Genomic DNA, 15,544 nt, shown 5'->3' with positions numbered 1-15,544 from the left:
TCTTGAGAGGCCTGCATGGAAAGGACCTGAGGCTCCCCCACCAACAAAGGGCATCAGTGCTCATGTGAGTAAACCACCTTGGAAGTGGATTCTCAAGATGACTGCTACCCTACCTAATACCTGACTGCAATATAATGAGAGATAAGGAGCCAGAATTGCCCAGCTGAGCCACTCCTAACTTCCTGAATCACAGAAGCTATGACAGATAATAATGACTGTTTAGTTTTATGCCACTAAATTTGGTATAATCAAATAGCAGTTGATTACTAATACAACATCCAACTATTTAGAGTATGGAGTTGGAATCTGGTATTTTAGGGTTTGGAAGGTCGGTAGCCTTCAGAATGTAGATGGATTTCATTTTTTTTTAAAGATTTTATTTATTTATTCATGAGAGACACACAGAGAGAGGCAGAGACACAGGCAGAGGGAGAAGCAGGCTCCTCACAGGAAGCCCTATGCGGGACTCAATCCCAGGTCCCTGAGATCACGCCCTGAGCTGAAGGCAGGCACTCAACTGCTGAGCCACCCAGACATCCCTGTAGATGGATTTCAAAGCTGTAATACCAGATGAGGTAACTAAGGATGTGAGTGAAGATAGAAAAAAGAAAAGTTCAAGGCACCTGGGTGGCTTAGTTGATTAAGCATCTGCCTTTGGCTCAGGATTGAGCCCCATCTTGGGCTCCTTGCTCAGCGGGGAGTCTGCTTCTCCTTCTTCCTCTGCCCCTCCCCCTGATCTTTCTTGCTCTCTCTCAAATAAATAAGTAAAATCTTTTTTAAAAAAGAAAGAAAAAAGGAAAGTTCAAGAACTAAGCCCTCCAGGGGCACTCCATTATAAAAACTCGGAATATGAGAATCAAAAAAGCAAAAGAAGTAAGTAGAACAGCCAGTGAAGTAGAAGAACACCTAGGAGAGTATTTTAATCACTATCTCATTCATTTAATATCCTTTAAATATCCACCTGGTGTTGAGTCCCATACTTATTTGTTCTTTTTTTTTTCTCTTTAAATATTTTATTTATTTATATGAGAGAGAGATAAAGCATAAGCTGGAGGAGGGGCAGAAGGACAAGTAGACTCCCCACTGAGAAGGGAGCCCCATCCAGGGCTCCATCCCAAGACCTGGAGATCATAATGTGAGCTGAAGTTAGATGTTTAACCAACTGAGCCAGCCTATTTGTTCTTTGTTTATAGAATCTTGTTATTCCTGATACATACTATGCATTCAATACATGATTGATAAATGGTTGGGTGAATAAGAGCAAAAGCAGAATAGAATCTAGACTGTGATTTGAAGAGAATAAATGAACATGTTGAATAGCTATGGCACTATGTATCTAAATGAGAGATTGCAAAATAAATAAATAAATAAATAAATAAATAAATAAATAAATAAATAAATAAGAGATTGTATACTGGGTACTGAAAGTTCAAAACCATTCCCTTGTCTCTACTTCTTTCTTTCCCTATTTTAAAGGAACCAACATTCAGGTATGGATATGGGTATGCAGTCTTGAAATTCTGAAACTTGAAACTAAGTTTGTGGTGTCTGCGGATTTTTACTTAAATGTAAAGTCGGAATTAAAAGTAAAACAAAAAGTTGTTTTTACAACCTTTAGTAAAAACAAAATAAAGTACTTCTCTTTACTTATTAGTGCGGAGACACACTTCTCCCCAGTGTCCTCCAACCACAAAGGCCTTGTTTCTGTCTCTGCAATTTGCTAAGTCTTTGTCTTTGCTATCATTCCCCTGATCTCAGATCTTTTATGGCTTACTCTTCCTTATTTTTCATGTTTTTTTTTTTTAAAGGTTTTATTTATTCGTGAGAGACACAGAGAGAGAGAGGGGTAGAGAAGAGACACAGGCAGAGGGAGAAGCAGGTTCTATGCAGGAAGCCCAATATGGGACTCGATCTTGGTTCTCTGGGATCATGCCCTGAGCCAAAGGCAGACGCTCCACCACTGAGCCACACAGGTGTCCCTATTTTTCAGGTTTTAATCAAATAGCACTGCCTTAGAGAGACTTTTCCTCATCCCCAGTCTACAAAAGCGCCCATTTGGGAAAATAGCTGGCTCAGTTGGTAGAGCACATGGCTATTGATCTTGAGGTTGTAAGTTTGAACTCCATGGTGAGAAAAGATCTTAAAAATAAGATCTTAAAAAAAAAAAAAAAAAACCCAAAGCAAAAACTACCATTATCCGCAAGCTCTTTTCTATCATTTACCCTGTATTACTTTCCTCATGGTGCTTATGGTTATCTGAAATCATCACATTTGTTTTTAATAACTTATTATTTGTTCTCCTTTTAGAATAGACACTTCTGTCTGTCACTAATCACAAGTCTAGAACAATGCTTGGCCCATAATAGTCACTCAGAAAGTGTTCAATAAATATGAATCTTCCCTTGTGCTGATAGAATTATTTTGAAGTGTTTTGTTTGAATTTTTTGGATTAAAAGTATTTTCTTTAACTCCAGAAGGTCTATATCTCTTCATTTGTTTCATTTTTCATGTCTTCTGCAATTTAAAAAGAATATACCTTTTGTTCATTTACCTACGTTTTAAACATCTATTTAGATTAAGATACTAACCCTTCCTTTGACTCTCAGGTTTGTGGCAAATACTTTTTCCTATGTGTTTGCCTATTGATTTTGTCCCTGTTTTCCTTGTAGAAGTTTTCAATTTCCAGTACTCATGTGTAGCGATATTTTCATCAGTAGTTTGCTTAGTTGCAGGCAGCATCAAGTAGCAGTCAAGTAGGAGGCTTTGAAGTTATTTTACATAGAATCTGTGACTTCAGGCAAGTAGACCAAATTGCTCAGCTACCACATTTCAGTTTTCTTATTTGGGAAATGTGGTTAATGGCACTAACTTCGTCACAAAATTGTGAGAATTTTTTTTTAAGATTTTATTTATTTATTCATGAGAGACACAGAGAGAGGCAGAGAGAGACAGAGGCAGTGGGAGGAGAAGTCAGCTCCATGCAAGGAGCCCAACGTGGGACTGGATCCTGGGACTCTGGGATCACGCCCTGGGCCATAGGCAGAGCCAACCACTGAGCTACCCTGGCATCCCAAATTGTGAGAATTAAATGAAACTCGGATGTAAAATGATTCGAGTAGTTGTGCACACTGAAAGCACTCTAAGAACGTTTAGCAGCTTGCCTTTCACTTTAGATAGTCTCCTGCTGAATTTCCCTGGGTCAGATAGTGGCATACATTTTCTCAAATATTTTATTTATTTTATTTTATTTTATTTTATTTTATTTTATTTTATTTTATTTTATTTTATTTTATTTTATTTTATTTATTTTATTTTGGATTTATTTATTTATTCATGAAAGACAGAGAGAGAGAGAGAGAGAGAGAGAGAGAGGCAGAGACACTGGGAGAGGGAGAAGCAGGCTCCATGCAGGGAGCCCCATAGGGGACTCGATCCCAGATCCCGGGATCATAACCTGAGCCAAAGGCAGGCGCCCAACCGCTGAGCCACCCCGGCGTCCCAAATTGTGAGAATTAAATGAAACTCGGATGTAAAATGATTCGAGTAGCTGTGCACACTGAAAGCGCTCCAAGTTAGAACGGTTAGCAGCTTGCCTTTCACTTTAGATAGTCTCCTGCTGAATTTCCCTGGGTCGGATAGTGGCATACATTTTCTCAAATATTTTAATTCCTTTGTCCCTCTTACATTTATTTTGGTGCACCAAGCAACTCATTTCAATGCCTAAAACCAGCTTGGGGTTTTGGATACACATGCGATCTCCTTAGGAGCCTTGAATAATCATCCATCAGCGGGCCGAGTTGCAGATCAGAGTCGGCGGGTCCCGGGAGGCCCAGGGCCCTGGTGGGCGGGGCTACACCGCAGCCCCGCCCCGTAGCCCCGCCCCTCGCCCCGTCGGCCCCGCCCCTCGCCCAGTCAGCCCCGCCCCTCGCCCCGTCGGCCCCGCCCATCCCGTCCCGTCGGCCCCGCCCCGCCCCGCCCCTCCGCCCGCTCGGCCCCGGGTTCCTGAGTCCCCGCGCCGCGGCCACCCTGTGGACTCCGGCTGCTGGTCTCCCCCCCTCCCTGGTCCGCCGCCCCGAGAGCCGGATGTGAGTGCGGGCGTCCTTCTGCTCCGGGCCGGCGTGGCGGGGCCCGGCGCCCCACAGACCCCGGGGGAGGGAGAGAGGCGGCTGGGCCCGCTCGGCCCTGGCGTGGACGCGCTCCCCGGGCTCCGGGCGCGGCGTCGGCCGAGGGCCCGGGACTCCCGAGCTCCCGCTTGCAAAGTCCGCGGCCCGGGGGAGGGAGCTCGGGCCTGGCGTCCGCGCACCCGGGCAGGCGGCGCCCCGGGAGGCCAGCCACCCCCGGGGAGGGAGACGGGCCCCGAGAGCCGCAGCACCCGGAGGGGAGGGACTGGGTCACCGAGCGCGGGGAGGCGCGGGGCCGCTTCGGAGCCGCCAGGGTTGCAGGAGGAGCTGGGGGGGGGGGGGCGGTAACGCTCGGTTTCGTAGCGGGCAGAAGGGCGTGGGGAGGGATATCCTACAGCTCCCATTGCGGTCCGGCTCCCTGCAGCCGGGGGCGTGGAGGAGGCGCAGTGCGCGGGTGCGCAGGGCCGGAGCCTTGGGAGACCCGGAGCACCGACCATCAAGGTTGCGCTTGGATGGTTATCCACGACTCTGCTTACCTGTCTGTGGCTGCCGCAACAAATCAGAGTCAAATAGAGGGAATGCCGGGTTCAATAAGGCAGTTTGGGGGTTACCATGACCCATAGACACTGCACTAGGCAAATTTTATATTTGTTAGCTCATTGAATGCTCACAACCGCAAACTTGGGTGGTTATTGTTCTTCTGTTGCACACCTGGATCTCAGATTAAATGACTTACTAAATCACACGAGTGCTAATTAGGTTAGCATTCGTGTTGGAATCCAGGTCTCTGTATGATTTCAGGGCAGAGGCTTTATGGCCAAAAGTAAAGAACACTACTGTTTGGGATAAGACAGGTACCTCGGTTTCCAATTTATGCTTTGACGTTTGTTAGCTGTGTGACCTTGGGCAGGTTACTTAACCTTTTAAGGCCTGTTTTCTGCATTTGTGAAATAGAGATACATCCTATGTCATAGGGTTTTTATGTGGATTAAATAAGGTCATATTTGTAATAACACTCAACAAAATGCCTGCCACAAGAGTTAGTGGTAAGCTGCGTATAGCTACGTACATCCTGCTGTTGTCATTTATTGGGTTTCAGCAAACTCCTGCTCTGAGTGCTGCCAGTCAGAGCCAAACTAAACTTGCGTAGGCATAGAGCACAGGTAGAGAGAAGCAGGAAAGGATCAGAAAGGAGAATTGAGAACAGATGACCTATATGATGGCAATTATAGTGAAACCCGTAGTTGAATGTGTGGTACCCAGGGCCACTTTTTTTTGCCTTTCTGAGATATTTTTAAAGGCAGTTCCTTGGGCTGAAAATATTCAAGGAAACAAGTTTTTGGGCCTGGACCTTGAGGAGACACTTTGGATGTGAGGGGGAGCTGAATTTCAGCACTCCCCAGACTAAAAGATGCCTGGCACAAATCTCAGAATGAAGTATACAGTTCTCTTTCAGGATTTCTTCTCTCAGACCTAGCCCCTGAAGAATAGAGAGGGAGAAGAATTTTCAGGATAGAGGAAACAAAAGGATTCTTTGTATTTTAATACCTGTCCTAATTTCATTTATAACTGTAAACACTTTATAGACAATGGTCTTGATTTCCACATAAATTTAAGTCACCTTATAATTACACACATTTAAATATTTTTTTATATTCTCTTTTCAATGCTATCACTGTGGTCCTGAATATTTCCTTTGCAGCATCTGTTCAGATACCCAGTTCATACTGTATCCTAGCTCCTATCAATTCTTGGGATAGCTTTAGACATAATTTTCCTTGCCCCCCTTTTTTTCTCAGTTCTATTGCTATTGCTATGCTTTTTTCTACTATTTTTAGAGTTTTCTTTTCACCTTTTTTTAAAAAAAAAATGGTTTTGTCCGTGATTTGTTATCCTGGAAAGTATGCCTGTCAGCAAAACTAAGAAAGTGTTGGATCTGAAATATGACTAAATAACATTTTGACCTTCAAAGATCTGTAATGAGCCACCACTGATCATCAAAAACATACTCTCTGAGATGGATCTTTTAGCAAAAATCAATGACACCATCTACTGAGAGTACTCAGCAAGTTGGAGGAGCCCAAACTTGGACATTCCTTTAGTGTACCCAATATTACCTTTACCCTACAAGGTTAGTTTCCTTCCCACCAATGTTTTTCCTTTGTGTTCTTATTTATATTATAAGGATTGCTAGTCAGGTTAAAGTCCAACAAATAATTAGGTAGTGAGTATGTGATTCAAGATCTGTTGAAAGATGGCTGAGAAGAGGTGTGAATGAGCACCTAAAAAGTATCATAGATTTTATTTAACTACACTTTTAAAGTTTCTGACATAATCAAAACCAGTCATTATATATACATTTGGTAAAATGACAATAACTACATTTAAGTTGATTATGCTGGCTTAAATTTGAAGAAGCTAGTAGAAGAATAGTGAGGTTCTTTTGGAGAAGCTGTATTCTTTTAGTATATAACAGCTTATCAGTGTGCAATCATTTTTTTTTGCAATCATATTTTTAAAAAAGATTTTATTTATTTATTTATTTATTTATTTATTTATTTATTGAGAGAGCACAAGTGGGGAGGAGAGGGAGAAGCGTGTTCCCTGCTGAGCAGGGACCTCCCCACCCCCCCCCCCAACAAGGGGCTTGATCCCAGGACCCTGAGATCATGATCTGAGCGGAAGGTAGACACTTAACTAACTGAGCCACCCAGGTGCCCCGATTGCAATCATATTTAAAAAAACAAACAAACATTAAAATCAGTGTAATGGTCAAATTTACCAGCATAAGTTAGATAGATAGCATATTAATACAGTTTTCCCATGAAAAAAAGAAGAGATACTACATATTCATTTCAGCAAATCATTTTGAAATGTCCTCTTACTAATTGAGTGTACAATGTCTGGTTCCTGTGAAAATTACCAAAGCACAGCATGATTGCAATATGCATTGTCATCAGGCTACTTCAATTTTCTGAGCTTTAGTTTGCTATGCCTCTAAGGTGGTAATACATGTTAAAATAGGTATCTGCAACTGTAAAGTGGAACTTGTTGGTCACATTTTCATCTGTTTAGGGGTCTGGATTTTTTAAAAAGAAGCGAAAATCAAAGCAAGTAATTTCCGATTGTGTTGTCAGGATAAGCTTATAAAATATCTAGAATTATACCCCACCTTCAATTCTCCCCTCTCGTGCTTAATTTTTTTCTTTAGCACTTTAACACCTAGCATACTATATATTTAACTAACTTATCTTTTAAAAACATTTTTAGTGATATATTTTATTTAAGCAAATATACTAAAATATTATCATTTCAATATGTGGTTAATCTAAAAAGTTATTGAGAGATCTCACATTTCTTTTTCATACCAGTCTTGGAAATCATGCTCACATCATCTCAGAGGTACCACATTTCAAATGATCAGTAGCATACTGGTCATCTAAGGGCTGGAACTCCTTGACTAATGTCCAGACCATATGCAAAATTCTAACATCTAACAACTGAGGCGCTGTACCTCTAACACTCTGAGGTTCTAGTGTGACATTCTAGAATCCTGTAATTCAAATAGTCTGCAACTAACACTGTAGGAGTCCTTGGGTCAAATAGCCTATGATTCCAATGTTCTAAGATTCTGTGCTTCCAACACTTCAGAGTCTTTGGCTGAGATCAAGGGTCAGCAAACTCCAGCCTATGGGCCAAATCCAGCCCACTCCTTGTTTTTGTAAATTAAGTTGTATTAGAATACTGCTATGCCCATCGAGTCTGTGACCACTTACATTCTACCAGGGCAGATTGAGTAAGTTGTGACAGAGACCATGAATGTGACCTCTTGACCAGACAGAACTAACATATTTACTTGTTTTTTCCTTTACTGAAAAACTTGACTGACTCTTGACATAGATATTCAAAGATTCTAAGATGAGTGGTAGTTTTACAGATGTTTAATTGATTGTTGTACTTTATAACTCATACATGTTACATACACTCTTTTCTGTGCATCAAATATCACATAATATATATTGTTCAAAAGAGACTGGCTTCCCCATCTTAGGCATTCACCATTTCAGGCTTATATAATCCATTAGGTTGATTACTTACCTTATTATTTTATTTTATTTTTTTTACTTACCTTTTTTTTTTTTTTTAAAGTAGGTTCAATGCCCAACATGGGACTTGAACTCATGACCCGGAGGTCAAGAGTCCAACGCTCTACCGACTGATCCAACCAGGTGCCCCCCCTCCTTTTCTTATCTTTTTTATTGTCTTTATCCCTATAGTATAACCTCAGGGTTGGATATTTGTTTTGTTCATTGTTCTCTTAACACCTCAGGAAAGGACCTGACACACAGTAGATACTCTATAAATACATGTTGAATGGATGAATAGTATTATTAAACTGTTTGTGGTTGGGAAATAGAGGATTGCCAGAAAGTTAAAACCAGTTGAAGTTTATGTGCCAAGTAACCATAAACGGAATATTCTTGAAACCAGGAAATGTATAAACATTTCAACAATCCTTGCTCAACATGCGAATTTTTTTTAAGATTTTATTTTTAAGTAATCTCTACATCCATCGTGGAGTTTGCACTCACAACCCCAAGATCAAGAGTTACATGCTCTACTTGACTGAGCCAGCCAGGTGCCCCTGCTTAGCGTACCAGCTTAAATCTTGAGAATGAAGTAGTTGTAGTTGTTCCAGCTTTAAACTGAAAGAATTTTTTGTGTCTGTGTTCACCATGAGCTAGAAAGGAGCATACAGTGACAAAACGTGAAATGCCCATCTTGCCCAATTCAATATTGTAGGTGTCCAGCTAAGAAGAGAGGAAGGGAGCTGAGTTTTAGAAAGCGTGCTTTTAGACTTGGGCATAGTTGGATAGTAGGGCCAGGTGAGACGTTCTGATGGCTGCCCCAACATCTAGGAAGGTGAGGAGTTCTTTTTTTTTTTTTTAAGATTTTATTTTTATTTATTTATTCATGAGAGACACAGAGAGAGAGAGAGGCAGAGACACAGGCAGAGGGAGAAGCAGGCTCCATGCAGGGAGCTCTTAAAAAAACCAAGGGACATCAGTCTCAGCAGGTTGATATGCCTTTATATATATCCAAACTGCCAGAAGCTTTACTGAGTCCTTACACATTTAACATTTTTCAACTGAGCATCCTGGAAATTCCTGCTAGAGGATATAGTTCTGATTTTTATCAACGCCATTTTTGGTAAAAGATGATTCACTTTGTAGATAATTACTTTGTAGCTAATTTTGCCAAGATGCATGCTTCGAAAGCGGAGCAATATTGAGATGTTACAACTGCTTCTAGCTTTTATTAACACCTCACTCAGTGCACCTACTGTGAACTGTTCATTTGATAAGCTTGATGATATAATCAGCGACATTTCCAAAATGTGTATAAAGCAGCCAAGGGATTAGTAAAGCAGTCTAGTCTGAAACACATGTGAAATAAACCCTATAACCTGCTATGAATCATAAAACAGATCAATATATAATCATAGGAATTTTCTGTGATATGAGCTGGGAGTTAAATAATGTGAGATTCCATGGATGATAGTAAAACTCGCTTCCTTATTATGCTGCGGGTACCGAATAGATTGGGCCCTGTGTTTTGTTTGTTGATATGTATTATTTTTCAAGTCATCTGAGGATAGAATATTTAATGATGATAGAAAAGTACCTAACTGGTGGGAAAGTATCTAAATATATATATTTTTTCGGGTACAGCTCTTCAGTAGTGGGAGATGGAAGCTGAATTTGGAAAATTTTATTCTTTTCCTTCCATTTTCTCTTTTTGGTTCTTATAAATTTTCTGCTATTACTTTTTAAAACATTTTTTTTTTCTACTCTTTCAGTACTACTTCCTAAACAAGTTCTGTACTCACTGTAATTAAATTAGTCACAGAACATTAACTAGAAGAGGCTTTAGAAGTTACTTAAAGGGATTGGCTCAGGGGGCCTGGGTGGCTCAGTTAGTTAAGCATCTGCCTTGGCTCAGGTCAAGATCTCAGGGTCCTGGGATCGAGTCCCACATCGGGCTCCCTGCTCATTGGGGAGCCTGCTTCTCCCTCTACTCCTCCCCCTGCTTATGCACACACACTCTCTCTCATGTTCTTTCTCTCAAATAAAACAAAATTAATGGGAAAAAAAGGGATTGGCTCAACTCTTAGAGTTAACAATTGAAAAACCTGATACCTAGAGCCATACAGCCCTTGCTCACATGTGGTGTGACTGACACAGAACTTACACTGTTTTTCCCACTCCTGGTCCAGTGACCCTATTGGTCCCTTTGCTCATTAAAAAGAAAACGTGCCCTTTTCTCTGTTTGTGTGCTTTAATGCTTGGCCTAATTCTAATTCTCTATCCCCATTTCTAGTATTCCATTGCAGGGATTAAGAAAAAAAATGTGGGCATCACTTTCTTAATAAATACAAGGCAGGCTTACTGCACATTCCTTTAACGTTAAGTTTTCACTGGGTATTAAGTGTGGTATATTCCTGAGAATTAATGTTGCCACCTCCAGAGACCACTGAGATCCTGTAGCCCCCATGTAGATCTGTGTATGTGGAGACTCCAGCAGGAAGAAAATGCTTTCTTAGCCTTAAGTAATTCGCAGTGTAATGGGCTGTCTTGAAGAGGAACTGACTACTGTGATAGAAATACAAACCATTCCAGTTCTTCCACTGTTTGGCTGCTACTTTTTTTTTTTTTTTTTTTTAAAGATTTCATTTATTTATTCATGAGAGACACAGAGAGAGGTAGAGACGAAGGCAGAGGGAGAAGCAGGCTCCATGCAGGGAGCCTGATGCAGAGACTCCATCCCAGGACCCCAGGATCATGACCTGAGCCGAAGGCAGATGCTCAACGAGTGAGCCACGCAGGCGTCCTTGTTTGGCCACTGCTGTTTATTCTGGGTTACCTTTGTTTAAAGAAAGATGATCATGGTCGTAGCCTCAATATTGATTTTCTAATTTTATGAGGTCATATTCATTAATTTGTATCAGGCTGAATATTTACATTTGATATACTAATTAAAAAGCTATAGGGAAATTAATTAGAGAATGTTGTTATTATACTAAGTAATGATTAAGTACAGGCTTTGGTGCTCTCGGGGCATTTTGGCATGATAGGAAACAAATCTGGGTTCTTGTCCTGGCCTTGCTACTTAGTAACTTGTTTATCTTGGGCAAGTAATTTAAACATTGGGGCAAATTATTGTTATTTTTTCTAATAGACACTATGTATTGTTTTGAAAGTTAACAATGTGCTGAATATTATTAACATAGTCTCGGGCAATCCAGATATTATAGTCATAGCTCTGGTGTATTGACCTCAAGCCATATCGTATAATGCTTGTCCTGCCCAGTTTACTAGGGTTTTTTGGTAAAGTTCAGAAGATAATATATTGTTTGGAAGCATTTTGAGAATATTGTAGAAAGCAAAAACCAGAAATTATCTAGCCTTGTATATTTATTAACTCTTTCTTTCCATTTTCCCTTCTCCCATTCTCTAGCTTTAAGTTTAAGTAAAAAAATTCAGTAGCAAGTGACAACATGAATATAAATTCCTTTATAATGGGGATCCCTGGGTGGCTCAGCAGTTTGGCGCCTGCCTTAGGCTCAGGGTGTGATCCTGGAGACCTGGGATCGAGTCCCACATCGGGCTCCCTGCGTGGAGCCTGCTTCTCCCTCCGCCTGTGTCTTTGCCTCTCTCTCTCTCTTTGTCTCTCATGAATGAATAAATAAATTCTTAAAAAAAAATTCCTTTATAATGGAGTATAGTTTTAATCCTCTGTAAAAACAGGAATCTTGGGGTGCCTGGGTGGCTCAGTTGGTTAAGCTTTTGCCTTTGGCTCAGGTCATGATCCCAGAGTCCTGGTATTCAGCCCCACGTCAGGCTCTCTCTCCTCAATGGGGAGCCTGCTTCTCCCTCTCCCTTTACCTGCTGCTCCACCTGCTTGTGCTTTCTCTGTGTCAAATAAATCAATAAAATATTAAAAAAACAAAAAAAGAAAAAGAAAAAGAAATCTCTAGATTTCTTCTCCAGCTCTGAGGGCACTTTGATTCTTTCCTCCTGCACCACACAGTTTTATATTGTTGTGTGTTATTTCTGTGTATACTTAGATACCTAGGTATTTTGCTTTTGCTTTGCTTTCTTCCCCTACCCCGTTTAGAACACATAGAAGATTTAAAAAAAAAAAATAGAAGATTCTCATTAAATAACTGTTAAATGAATGGATCGCCCGGATGTGGTTATAATGAGTTCCAAGGTCTTCTATTGCTGTATCATGTCCCCACTGTCCTTAGCATGATAATGGGTGCCATCTATAACCTCTTAATGTAAACACTTGTTGATTTGACCTGGGACCTCCAAGTAGTGGAGGCTTTTAAATTTACTGCCCTGTTACTACCCTTCCCCCATTTTTTTGGAGGGAGGTCGAGCAGGACACCTTTGCTGTTCTGAGCCACAGAGTTTGAAACACTGCATAGGGTGTGTACTGCTGATGTTGCTGGGCACCATTCCAGATGCCCCAAGGTTACCCTGCTCGAATTCAGTGGAAGCCATGCAGGATGCACTACAGATAGCAGTGGTTAGTGAATCATGGTATACGAACCACAAGGAACCTTTGAGAACTTTGTAATGTTGCCAACCTCTTCATTTAGTAGCTAAAGAGTGAAGTTTACTAAAGACTTTGGTGGCTGGGCACTGACTTCTCCCTCCCAATTGTTCTATGACAAATAATGAGTCACTGTCACTGGCTCTGGCCCCCCTTCCCTCATGCAACAACTATGCAGTACCTCAGGTAAACAAACTCTTCTGAGGGGATTTAGGAAAATTAGCACTTATCTATAGTAAAGGCAGCCTGCTTGGCAGATTAATTTTTGTAAATTCCAGACATTCTTTTATTATTTTTCTGAGAAGTTCTTTATAAACAAGGATGAGAAAGGTGCTTTTGTCTTACTGTTGAATAATAAGCCACTGATGCTGGCACTATCAATTAAAATATTTGAGTAGTTAATAAATTAACAATTGCTACAATTTGTAGGCTATCTAAAAATGCTGAGTGCCCTACAAATCTACAATTGTCAGATAATTTTTTATCCCTATTTTATAGATGAGGAAATTGAGGTTCAGACTGATAATTTGGTAAAGCTAACACACCCAAATATATGATGAGAAGGTAATTTGAACCAAGCATACTGACTCCAGAGTTACTGCTGTTCCTGCCATGAAAAACCTGTGCCAGATGTTGTGCTTCAGGGTGAAGAGGAAGCAGTAAAGCACAGGCCCCTGTCAGCTCACAGTAGATAGAAAGGGTGATGAGCCATGCACACAAGTAACGATAGTCTAAAGAAAATATTGTCAGTACCATAACTGCACCAGGGGAGTATCAGCAACAGCTTTATGGAGAAAGGGTCATTTAAAGTGGATCTTGAGGAACTTAGATGGGCAGGCTGGGGGCAGATGTAGACAGAGCCATGAATTCCAGGTATAGCTCATTGGACTAGGGTAGACCCTGGGTAGCCAGTAATGATTTTTTAAAATTTATTTTATTTTATTTTATTTTTATTTTTAAAGATTTTATTTATTTATTCATGACACACACACACACACACACACACACACACACACACACAGAGAGCAGCAGAGACACAGGCAGAGGGAGAAGCAGGCCCCACGCAGGGAGCCCGATGTGGGACTCATCCCAAGTCTCCAGGATCAGGCCTTGGGCTAAAGGCAGAGCTAAACAGCTGAGCCACCCAGGCTGCCCTGTTTATTTTATTTTTTTAAATATTTTATTTATTTGAGAGAGAGAGCACATGCGAGTGAGCACAAGTGGGGAGGGGCAGAGGGAGAAGCAGATTCCCCACTGAGCAGGGAGCCCAATGCTGGGCTCCATCCCAGGACTCTGGGATTATGACCTGAGTGGAAGGCAGATGCTTAATCGACTGAGCCACCCAGGTTCCCCCCCCCCTTTTTTTTTAATCAGAAGTGATAAAATCATGATATGAGTAGAGAGGATGGCAGTGAGAGTGCCTGTCTGGAGACCATTAAGTAGGCAGGTAGAGCTACAGAAGATCTGAAGTAGTTGTGACCATGGGTATAGAGAAGGTTCTACACCTCCATAGTTGAGAGAGATTTGCAGATTCTAGGCAAAATCTGCTTTACTGAGTAGATGTAAGGAATACTTTTAAGGGAAGATGGGAAAAGAGAAAGCACACGAGACAAGAATTTTCAGCTCTGGCATAGGAGTGACTATATATATGCCTTAGATTTCATACATTTAGCCCAACTTCAGTGATTGGGTCTTAATTTTTAATTCTTCTGAACTGTCTGTGTTATATAATGTTGATTCAGGAAAATTAGGGTGACTATGGAGACTAGGGAGAATGGTTGATAGGTTTAGTATTTCCAGGGGTTATTTGTATTATAGAAATTCTCCAATAAATAATCTTTGTAGTAATAAGGTACTATCCATTCCTAGAGGCTCTTTCTGTCTTCTCTCTCATCCTGCTTTTTGAGTAGTAAAATACATAGAATCATTCTTTAGTTGTGCACACACATTCTTCTGCCCACTTATCCCAGCCAAATCTCCTGTTTTCCATACTGAAAGGGTACAAAACATTTGCTTTAGTTTCTTCCATCATAAAAGAATACTCTAAAGCTCTTTTTAAATTGTATATCATGTGATGGATGATGACAATGAGAGGAAATGAAAAGAGCATGTTCATGAATGTTGCTATTAACAAGGTTCCAGACCTGATTGTTTATGTAATTTCTTCAATTTGTCATTCAGCCATAATGAGTTTCTAGAAAAAAATGAGGTTGCATTCAGAGTCATTTTCATGGGGGAATGCTGTTAATGGAGGAAATTTGTGTCTTAACAGTGATGTAGTAATGTAACTGTCAACAATTTACTAAATAATGAGGTGTGTCTGGCATGTTGTTTTTGTAGCTCTTGTATGAGCATTGTTAGGGGAAAAAAATAATGCTCCTCTGATGTATTGTGCCTCTTTGCTTTGAGACTGACTTCACACATAGATATATATTTTCTGTTGAATTCTTCCCATCCTTGGCACTTTGAGGGCTTTCTGGTGAATTTCATTGTGCAGATGAGGAAACCGAGGTGTTATAGGGAAGTTAAGACTCTCTCCTGAGGTCACACATCATTAGGTCAGTGGTGGGGCCCAGAGGAGAACTCAGCTGTCTGATTCCAGAGCTTGTCAAATGAGGCGATGAAGAGGAAGGGGCAAAGACCTGAGCTGACATCAAGAGTCTGACGCTTAACTGACCAAGCCATCCAGGTGTCCTGACACAAGTGACATTTAAAAAGAAGCTATTTCATCCTATTCCCAGTTTGAGAACTTTCCCTAGCACCTTCTAAGCCACTCCCCTGAGCTCTTCAGCCTGGCTCTT

At 41.0% G+C, this 15,544-nt stretch overlaps 2 protein-coding genes across 6 annotated transcripts in view; one reads left to right on the top strand and one right to left on the bottom strand.

Moving 5' to 3' along the window:
- Positions 1-7,520, bottom strand: part of RMDN1 (regulator of microtubule dynamics 1) — a 59,454-nt gene extending 51,934 nt beyond the window's left edge. Inside the window, exon 1 of one of the 2 annotated variants that reach the window (XM_072804036.1) lies at positions 7,490-7,520. The gene's annotated coding sequence lies outside the window, so the exon portion shown is untranslated. Of the gene's footprint in view, positions 1-7,474 lie in introns of both variants that reach the window. The other variant, XM_072804035.1, reaches the window with a different exon arrangement.
- Positions 3,959-15,544, top strand: part of CPNE3 (copine 3) — a 55,042-nt gene continuing 43,456 nt past the window's right edge. For 2 of the 4 annotated variants that reach the window (XM_072804029.1, XM_072804026.1), the window contains exon 1: positions 3,959-4,085. The gene's annotated coding sequence lies outside the window, so the exon portion shown is untranslated. Of the gene's footprint in view, positions 4,086-7,760; positions 7,918-8,270; positions 8,351-15,544 lie in introns of those variants that run through there. The other 2 variants (XM_072804028.1, XM_072804027.1) reach the window with 2 other exon arrangements.

The sequence above is a fragment of the Canis lupus genome, chromosome 28 (genome assembly GCF_048164855.1).
Source record: "Canis lupus baileyi chromosome 28, mCanLup2.hap1, whole genome shotgun sequence".
In the NCBI taxonomy this organism is placed as follows: domain Eukaryota; kingdom Metazoa; phylum Chordata; class Mammalia; order Carnivora; family Canidae; genus Canis; species Canis lupus.
Note: the sequence above shows the minus strand (reverse complement) of the source record. Positions and strands in the feature narration are given on the sequence as shown.